Source organism: Crocuta crocuta, unplaced genomic scaffold, assembly GCF_008692635.1.
Source record: "Crocuta crocuta isolate KB4526 unplaced genomic scaffold, BGI_CrCroc_1.0 scaffold115, whole genome shotgun sequence".
NCBI lineage: Eukaryota > Metazoa > Chordata > Mammalia > Carnivora > Hyaenidae > Crocuta > Crocuta crocuta.
Genome location: NW_027530575.1, coordinates 4,939,717 through 4,950,866, shown reverse-complemented (window position 1 = coordinate 4,950,866; position 11,150 = coordinate 4,939,717).

The window sequence follows — 11,150 nt, the reverse complement described above, 5'->3', positions numbered from 1 at the left end:
TCAGCTTAAAGTTATTCAAAATATTTGTTTTCATCCTTTTAATACCTTGCTATTCAAGATGCACTCTGCAGAGAGGCGATATTAGCATCACTGGGAAGCTTTTTAGCAATGCTCAACCTCGGGTCCCACTGAAGACCTACCTCATAAAGTCCCTGCTGTGGGTTGAATTGTGTCCCCCACCCCTCAAATTACTATATTGAAGTCCTAACCCTCCATACCTCAGAATGTGACTGTAATTAGTGATAGGACCTTTAAGAAGTAACTAAAGTTAAATGAAGTCATACAGGTGGGCTCTAATTAAATATAACTGGTATCCATACAAGAAGAGGAAGAGAAGATGCAGAGGAGTGGCTATGGGAAGACACAGAAAGCAGGGGACCATCTCTAAGCCATGGAGAGAGGCCTCAGGAGAAGCCCAAACTGCCAGGACTTCAAGCTTCCAGAACTGTGAGAAAATGAATTTCTGTTGTTTAAGCAACCTGGTCTATGGTATTTCGTTATGTAGTTCTAGTGAACTAATACCATCTCCAAGGTGTTTGTAAACACATTGTTTTGAGAAGCATTGTTTATCTGCATGAATATATTCCTTTTTTATTATTAATACTGTTTACTTGTACCTTATATCTTTTTTTCCTTGATCAGAGTGTCCATAAGTTAATCCATTTTATTAGACTTTTAAGTGTTTATTTTTGAGGAAGAGAGAGACAGAGGGGGAGAGAGCACGAGCAGGGAGGGGCAGAGAGGGGAGGGGGACAGAGGATCTAAGGCAGGCTCTGTGCTGACAGCAGCAAGCCTGATGTGGGGCTTGAACTTACGAACCACAAGATAATGGCCTGAGCCAAAGTCAGATGCTCAATCGACTGAGCCACCCAGGTGCCACAATTTTATTAGACTTTTAAAAATATTGATCCTCTATATTATATCTTCATGTATTATTTTATTATTTTCTTTGATTACCCTTATTATTTGCTTTTATTTTGTTTGAACTTATTCTCAGGTAGAATCTTTAAGGTTGATGTTAGCGATGCTATACAATAGGACATAATATTTTATTATTAATTTGAAGCATCTTTAAAGAAAAGTTTAGTTTTGAGAGAGAGTGAGAAAGCATGAGCAGGGAAGAGGCAGATATGGGGGTGAGAGAGGGAATCCCAAGCAGGCTCCACATAGTCAGAGAAGAGCCTGATGCATGTCTCAGTCCCAGGAACCATGAGATCATGACCTGAGCTGAAATCAAGAGTTGGACACAACCAACTGAGCCACCCAGGCACCCCTTACCTAGGTTTTTTTTTTTTTTTTTTTTAATGTTCATTTATTTTTGAGAGAGATAGCAAGCAGCGTAGGGCCAGAGAGAGAGAGAAGGACAGAGGATCCAAGCAGGCTCTGTGCTGACAGCAGCAAGCCCAATGCGGGTCTCCAACTCATGAACCAGGAGATCATGACTGGAGCAGAAGCTGGATGCTCAACTGACTGAGCCACCCAGGCTCCCTTCTAGTTTTTTGTTTTTTTGTTTTTTAAGTTTTTTTATTGACTCAGTTAAGTAATCTCTACACCCAATATGAGGCTCAAACCAATGATACTGAGATCAACAGTTGCATGCTCTTCCGACTGAGCCAGCCAGGCGCCCCGAATATTTTTATTTTTTTAAATTATTTTAACGTTTATTTATTTTTGAGAAACAAAGCATGAGCAGGGAAGGGGCAGAGAAAGAAGGAGACACAGGATCTGAAGCAGGATCCTGGCTCTGAGCTGTCAGCACAGAGCCCGATGCGGGGCTGGAACCCGCAGACCGCAGATCATGACCTGAGCTGAAGTCAGACACTTAACCAACTAAGCCACCCAGGCGCCCCATAGTTTTAAATTAGACAGACAGGTTGATAATATAGAGATGGTTTAATTATCTGTATGTCTTAGAAATTTTGAGGATTCATAGGTAGCCAGAATTTGAAAACTTTCATCTCCTCAGTGTAGCAAAATCTCATTCACTAAGCTCTGGGTTAGTGGATCCTTATGACATGGATGTCAGATGGCTCTGCTGCTCTGGCTGCAAACATGTGAGGAGTGACATGCTCCTTTATGAAGGCATTACAGCCATAGGTGGAAGCCTGTAGTTTGCTCAAACATCAGGAAGAACATAATTCTTCTTATCAAAGAGAATAGAAGGTATAACTTTCCATAGTATACATCAATATTCCAAGGATATTCACCAAATCCTGTTGATTTTACTTTCAGATATTTTCCATATCTTGTTTCAAAATGTTCAAATCACTATCATCCCTCAACAATGACTGTAATATCATCATCCTACATTGGATATATCAACATAATAAATTGATAATTGTTTTTAGGATAATAATCAAGTTTCCTACTGTGCTATACAGGTGTCTCTATGATCTCATTTATACGACCCTGCCAATGTTGTTTCTTAACTCTCTTTTTCGTTGTGAGGACTCTACTTCTCCAGTATATTGGTTTCATTAATCTCCCCTGAGGGGCTTCACACATGCCATGCTGACTTCTGGATCAATCTCCAGTATACCTTCACCTGGTGAATTTTCTTAACCCCCGGTGGCTCGACCCAAATATCAGCTCCCTGACTCCAGAGACTAGATTTGGCACCTTGACTCTAAGCCCTGACTGCATCCTGTATTTTTTTATAGCAGTTCTCAGATTGGCAACTCAATAATTACACAATTAGCTATTTCAAGCCTGTCACCTTGCTATCATATAAACTTCACAGGCCTGGCTCATTCACCTCCCTAGTGTTTCAAACAAGTGAAAATAAGTAGAGACTATCTAATTTAAAGCAAATGTAATAAAAATTTTCAGTCCATTTCTTGCACAACCAACTTCAGTAACTCAAATTAAATTATATTTTCTAAAGTTATTATAAAATTTATAAAAGATAATGAATCTGATTATAACTCATAATGGCCTCCTGGGTGATGAAATCTTATTCATATTAGCCCCCAAAAGATCTCAAAATAAGCCCTGATAGTACACTGCAGTGATATCCAAAAGGCCATTATTTAACTTACATAATATAAATTTGAGGATGTATATCTGTTATAAATAGACTATTTTTAGAATGATTTTAGGATGTAGTGAATGTACACTGACAAATCGTCACCCAAAGTTCATACTTTACATTAGGGGTTACTCTTAGTGTTGTACATTCTATGGGCAGTCACAAATGAAAAATGGCATGTATCTATCATCATAGTATCCTACAGAGTAGTTCTCCAGCCCTGAAAGTCCTCTTCTCACTGATCATTTTACTGTCTCTATGGTATTGTCCTTTCCACAGTGTTATATAGTTAGAGTGGCTTTTTTTTTTTTTTTTTTTTTTTTTTTTTTNGGCTTGATAGTTCTTTTTTTTTGTTTTTTTTTTTTGTTTTTTAGCATTGAGTGACCTTCCACTGTCTGGATGAACCACAATTTATCCATTCCCTGATAAAAGACAGCTGCTTCCAGCTTTGGCAATTATGAATAAAGCTGCCATAAACGTGTAAATTTTGGGGGGGACATAGTTTTCAATTTGCTTGTGTAAATACAACCGTAGTTGCTGGATCATATGTTAAGAGTATGTTTGGTTCTATAAGAAAGTGCCAAACTGTCTTCCAAAGTGGCCATAGCATTTTGCATTCCCCCCAGCAATATATAATGTTCCTCTACATCCATGACCCCATTTGGTGCTAGTGTTTTGGATTTGGGCCTTTTCAATAGATATATAGTGGTATTTCATTGTTGTTTTAATTTTCAGTTTCTTGATAACATGACATTGGGCATTTTTTCATATGCTTATTTGCTACCTAATACATACTCTTTGGTGACATGTCTGTTCAGGTTTTTCAGTCACTTTTTAACTGGATTGTTTGTTCTCTTAACTGCATTGTTTGTTGAGCTTTAGGGGTTATTTGTAGTTTGGATAATAGTCTTTTATCAGATTTTTTTTTTTACAAATACTTTCTCCCAGTCAATGTCTTGTCTTCATTCTTTTAACAGTGTCTTTCACAGAGCAGAGGTTTTTAATTTTAATGAAATCTAGCTTATAAATTCTTTCTTTCATAGATTATGCCTTTGGTGTTGTATTTAAAAGTCATCATCAAACTCAAGGTCATTTAGGTTTTCTCCTAGGGAGTTTTATAGTTTTGCATTTTACATTTAGGTTTGTGATACATTTTGAGTTAATTTCTGTGAAGATCTGTGTCTACATTCAGCTTTTGCATGTGAATGTTTGATTATAATCCACTAAATTATTGGGGGAAAATAATCTTTCTCTCTTGTATTTCCTTTGTTCCTTTGTTGAAAATCAGCTGATTATATTTCTGTGGACTCTGTTCTGTTCTACTTATTTATTTCACAAACACCACACTGTGTTGATTACTGTAGCTTCATGTAAGTCTTGAAGTTGGGTTTGCAAGTCTTCCAACTTGATTCTCCTCCTTCAGTACTGTGTTGGCTTTTCTGGGTCTTTCACCTCTCCACATAAACCTTAGAATCAGTTTCTCAATATGCACTAAACAGCTTGCTCAGAATGGTTGATATTGTGATAAATCTATAGATCAACTCAGAAGGAACGGATTTAAGTCTTCCTACCCATGAACAAATATTTTTCCATTTATTTAGTTCTGTTATGTTTCAGAGTAGTTCCTTTTCCCCCTGCCCACCATCAGAAGCAAAAGGGGACCTTTCTTTGATACTCACTGTGAGAACCTGGTTGAGTGAGCTCCTGAAGGTAAAACTCACAAACGTGTGAGTCCCACCATGCTATCACTGGATCCCTTTGGTGTTTTAAACTCTCTGATGTGTCTGTACTGACCCATTAGAAATTCACCAATTATAGTTCAGGTTTAAATACCCAGCATGTGTTCCTTCGAAGGTTTCTACTTATGGGTTTCTGACCCAGTAAATTGTGATTCTTTGCATCTACCCTGGTCTTTCCAGTTGGGAGGAGAGCTATTTGCCCTATGACCTCACTCCTCTGACAGATCTAAGAGTTCCTCATTTTTCAGTTTGTTCAGCTTTTTGGTTGTTGTTAGGATTGAGTGATGACTTCTAAGCTCTTTACTTGCTGGACCAGAAACCAGAAAGCCTTATATGAATTTTTCAAAGTATATTTGATAATAATAGACACAGGTGTCCTCACATATGCCAGGCATGATTCTCAGAGCTTTATACATTTTAACACATCATCTTCAAAATTACTCCAGGAGATACTTAGTGGTATAATTCTATTTTACAGGTGAGGAAACAGACAGAGAAAGGGTAAGAAATTTTCCCAAGATCACATAGCTTATAAGTAATGACACTACAGTATGAATCCAAGTTGCTTTAACCCAATCTATTAACTCCCTTTCACATTTTTGTTTGTTTGTTTGTTTTTGCCTAAATGGCAACTATTTAATACCTTTCACCCTTTCCTCTTTGTAGAGTAGCCTAATTTAGTTTAGGAATACTGTCTTGATGTGGCCAGCTTCTAGAGGTGGTCTCATCCTTTCTAGCTGGACCTGTATCATATTTTGTCTAAATGATTGTGATATTTGTATTCTCCTTGCTTAGAGCTTATTTAGAAATTGATATATTACAAAATTCTGGCCAAAGATGTTAGGGAAGTTCCAGGATATCTTTTGGAAAAGTTCCTCTTTATTTACCATATACTATTGTGTCTGAATGTGCTATCTGGGATTTCTGCAGCCTAGGAATCTAAAAGACCAGATGACATGCTGAGGTTGGCATAATAGTAATATGAAAACATTATATCATTTCAATTATTTTAACAATGGAGCCAGCTTTGTATTATTTTTAATGGGATGCACTAATATTTCCTAGCTGTTGAAGATGATTTGAAAGCCCTTTGATAAGGGTTTTCTGTAATTTGTTGAGAATAACAAACCTGATACACAAACTGAAGAAACAAAAACAAAAAACAAAAATAAAAAATAAAACAATGACTGCATTTAAAATCATTTTTTAGGTTCTATATTTTACTTATCAAATAGAGAATATTCCCTACTATAAGATCCAGAAAATTTGGTCCCCAGAATTAAAAGCAACCTGTAGACACTTTGAAGCAATATTTTAAGAGAAGTAATCCCCGTAATTAATAAGTGGTACCTGAAGTCAAGCTCTCATTTCAAATTATATTCCAACACTTACAAATTATGACCTTAGACTAGTTATTTAATTTTATTATGCCTCTGTCCCCTCGTGTATAAAATAAATAATATAACTTACTCCAGGGTTATCGTGAGGATTAACTGATATATTTTATAAAAGTTCTTAGCAAGTACCAAAACATTAATGCACTAAAGAAATTTGAGTTGTTCTTATAATTAACATTTTATTTTTTTCTGGTTTACAACATTCCCCACTGATTTTCCTCTGCCTTGCAAGATAATCAAGTTCCTATAAGGATATTTACACAAGAATAAAATTAGTTCTAGTTACTGTACCTCCCTAGGCTTGCTTAAAAACATTCATAATATGTGTAATTTGAAGAAAGAAATTAGAATTGTTTCAACTAAGTCACTTTAGAAGTAACTTTAGATTTTAGATTTGGCTTTTTATTCCAGTTATGCTGTTAATTTCCATCCTTCAATATAGAACAACAGAACAAAAATTTATATGATGTAAATCTTAAGAATAAGATTTATGTGTCAAAAACTTAGTTTTCAGTTTATGCATATGGACAACTGAATACAAGGTTGAAGTTCTGATGCCTTGTATGCTTCTTTTAACGGATTCTTGAGAATGAATGAACATGGAAGTTCCATCTAAATATCCCAGCATAATACACTGCTATTTAGTATTTGACACTGAGATGTGCTAGTGAGAATGAAAGTAAAATTTCCAATTCTAAGATATTAATCAGTCCTTTTGAGTCTCTTTGTAACAAGATTTTAAAAATACATTTTCCCAAGACTCTTACTCATTTATTTTCTTAGATTTTTTTTTAAGCCATAGATCCAATGATTCCCTCTGATAGCCTTTCCTCATTTTATTCTCAATAATAATGACTCTTTGGGGAGCAATGCTATGGGGAATGAGATTGATCACCCATCACTGCTTCTGATGTGCTGTTTAACCAAGCTGGTGAACCAGAGACTGTCATCATAGAAGGTATCAAATCAACAGTGTGTGCCGTGCAGCGCACACTCCTGTGCACCTAACAATAATGAGAATTCTTGTAGTTCATTAGATAGCCCAAGGAATGGCTAAGTAAGTTTCAGGACAAAATGCTTTATGTGGTCCTGGGTAATCCATGTTATGAAAGAAGTTGAAAACCAGTGTCCCAAGTATGTGACTTTCTGGTTTAGACCTTATAAAAGGAATTCTAGCATTTAAGTTACAGTAGGCAAATAAGAGTGTTTCAGTTTAGGACTTAACTACATGATGACAGTTTTTAAAACTTCATAATTATTAATGGCAATGTCTTGTCTCCCACATCACTTCGCCAAAACATGGCAATTTATTGGGCTGTTTTATTTACTTTTAAATTCTTTTTCCTTGGCTTCATTTCTTCTTCTTCATTTAAGATTTAACACATATTTTTTTAAAATTTTTTTATGTTTTATTTATTTCTGAGAGAGAGGGACAGCGTGAGCAGAGGAGGGTCAGAGAGAGAGGGAGTCACAGACTAAAACAGGCTCCAGGCTCTGAGCTGGCAGTCAGCACAGAGCCCGACGCGGGGCTCGAACCCATGAACCACGTGATCATGACCTAAGCGAAAGTTGGACGCTTAACCGACTAAGCCACCCAGGCACCCCCATTTAAGATTTAAAAAGGAAAGATATTAAATCATTACATTTATTAGGTAATTGTGTTACACATTGACTTTTGCTCCCCAGTAAGAAAGACAGGTTTTCAAAGAGACCGTATGTGTTTCCTGTTTATAAGTATCTTGTAGAGGTTTGCCTTACTCAATAATTGGATTCTGATTATATGTTAGTAGAAGTAGGCTAAACACCTCATCCTATCCAGGTAGATGGGATTGAACTAAATATTCTTAAATACCTTAGTTTGGAGTGCATGTTATTTTATGAGGAAGGCTATTTGTAATGCAAAATCAATCTCTCCTCTTCATATACTATTTGCCATTCATCCTGTTTTCTCCAAATATACATCGAGAATGATTTTAAAAACAAACATTTTAAAGAGCTAAATACACCTTTCACTTTTCAGAAAAATCTTCCTATATCCAAAAAAAATTTATATGAAACAACTCTTCTCTATACATATAGACATATCCAAAGGTTAATAATGGCTTAAAATTTTCTGATAATACCTATAATGTTGCCAATTCATGTAATGAAATAATTATTATATGTTAATATGGAATGATTATATATTAATATGGAATGATTGTATATTAATGGAGAAATGTTTTTCTCAATCTTTTTTTAGAAAAATTAAATGGAAATATAATTTGGAATATTATTTGAAAATAAAGATAACAATAGCATTTTAGAATAATATGCTAATTCTTAACATATCTTACACTTAGTTGAACAAAAGCAGCTTTTTTCCCCTCTTGTAGTACTCTGTCAAAGCTGATCATTTTATTCTTGACAAAGCCTCTGGTTTTTTTTTTTTTTTTCCTTCTAACTTGAATTCTGGTTTGGAAGAGAGTGCCTGGAACATAATAGATAATAAAAAAATTTTATAGGAAAATCGATTGAATGAAAAATCATTCCACGCGCTAATTGTTTTTTTTTGTGTGTGTGTGTGGAAGTTTTATTATAGATTAAGTTGTCAGCATATTTCACAAGAATTTCACTTGCCCTTTTCCGTATTAAATTTACCAAATCGTTGTATATAAAAAATAAAAGAAATATAATGGGACAGATAGAAAGGAACCTATTTGAGCTTCTTTGCTTGATAAGTGTATTTAGACATTGATGATGCTAGTGCTTTTGAAGTCACTACAGGCGGAACGCCACTAAACCTTATAGATAGTCTTTTAACTTTATATGTGCATTATGTGAGGTAGCTTAATGAAGAAGGAGGGAATATAAGAAAGAATAATATGCACTTTAATAAATCATATATCCTTGTGCTATTTAAATGTTTCTTCAAGGTTGATTGAAACTTTAACCTCAGTCTCAATAAAAAAGAAAAGCTTCAAATTTGCCAGACCTTGAATTTTTACAACACTATGTTGAATTATGCAGTGATCAGTCAATTATTCATCTCCCTCAGCCTGAGATAGCTGTGCTTTGAAAAGCATGCAAAAATGGGGCTACAGAATGTGATGCTGTGTCAACACATTTCACTCAGGATTGCTTACAAGACAAATTTTTGTTTCAACATTGATTCTAGTTTTCTTGATGTTTGCTTCTAATAAGGTACCTGTTACAAATCAATTTCAGTTTGCATGCTTTAGTTTCTGATTCAGGATGATACACTGCCAAAGTGACATTACTGCCTTTTCCATAGATTTCTACACCCGTGTGAGAAATAGAGATCTTTCATATTTCAAGGTAATCTTAACACAGGACTGCAAAACAAACCTACCTTTCTGCTAACGGAACATGCAAGAATGGATGAACTAGTTCTAAACTACAGAAGAGATTTGTTTGCAGTATTTGAAATTCTTAAAAATGATTCATCAATAAAATGAATAGAAGAAAGGATGCAGGAATAGTAGTGTGTTGGTCTCTAACAAATCTATTGACAAAGGAAGGATTCTCTTTGCGGGGCAGAGGAGAGAAACATTGTAACAGAGATCAAGGGTATGGACTTTGAAATTTGAATCCTGAGTTGGAATCATGATTTACCAGTACTTTAACCTAAGCCAAGTAGATTTATCTCTTTGAGCCTTCTCTTGCTGTAACAGGAGAAAAAGCACCAACTTAACTTACTTATGAAGATTATATTACAGACTATGTATTGAGTGTTAAAAACATAATGTTTTTAACAAGGTAGGCACTCAAAAAAGTTGTACTTATTTTTATTAACAAATGGTCAGAGATGAGTAGGAGATTCATGGAGACATTTGGATGCCAGGACACACACTTTCTAAAACTAATAAATTTGGTAAAATACTGTATCCAGTTGAGTAACAAGTACTAGCCACAGGACTTTGTCCAAAATTCATTTCCATACTTATGTTCAATATGAAGTATCTGGAGTTGTAAGGGTATCTCATATTAGCCAGTTGCTCTGATTACCTATAATATCAGCTTTGTCTGTATCACATTCCCCTTTAATGGACTTACCTCGTTCTGCTTTTATACAATCTTTCTAGCACAACTAGAACATTCAGAGACGCAGTATAAATTATGGAATTCAAATCTCAGTTGATTTCCTGTTAAAAGGCAGCACAATGTTGACCATGAAATTGTCCCACATGTTTAAGGGAAGCTGGCTGAATAGAATTGAAAATTTGGGATCTACTTAATTCAAGTACACTGTGCACACAGTTTCAGCTTTAACATTAAAGACTTGACAAGATTGAGATTTTCTTTTGATTTTAAGACAATACTAACAATGTACACATTGTCAAAATGTTTATTAATGACTGCAAAATGTACAGCTTATGTCAAAATAAGCAAAAGAAGGTAGATAATTAAAGATACTGAATTGACACCTTTAATAAACCAAATGAGTTACTGTATTTTAAAAATATCTGCTAACTATAAAATTAAAAGTATGGCAAATAGTACACATTTGGTAAGATTATAATATTATAACCAAATGCATAAGACATTGAATATTCTAGATATATGGTATTCCATGTTAAATGTTTCAAAATAAAATAATTAGCAACTCTAATTAGCACAAAATTATGAGACCAAACAAATACTATGATCCATATAGGACAGGATGTTTGGAAAAAACACAACAAACTAAAGTAGAGCTTTTTACTATATGGAATATAAATTTATATGCATCATTGCTTTCAAAGGTTTAATTCTCTCTTGTTAGAGATATGGAGTAAAAATCAGTGGAGCAGGGGTTAATGAATCTAGGTTCCAATAAATCCGAGCATGTGCTCCATTAATCTCAAAACAGTGCCCGTTTCGTTTATTTAAATAACATCTCAGAATATTTAAACCTAAAGACCTTAATGACTACTGACCTCATTAATAGACCAATGTTTACCTAAAATTTTCCCAACTTCAGGTATAGTTCTTTCAAATTCTTAC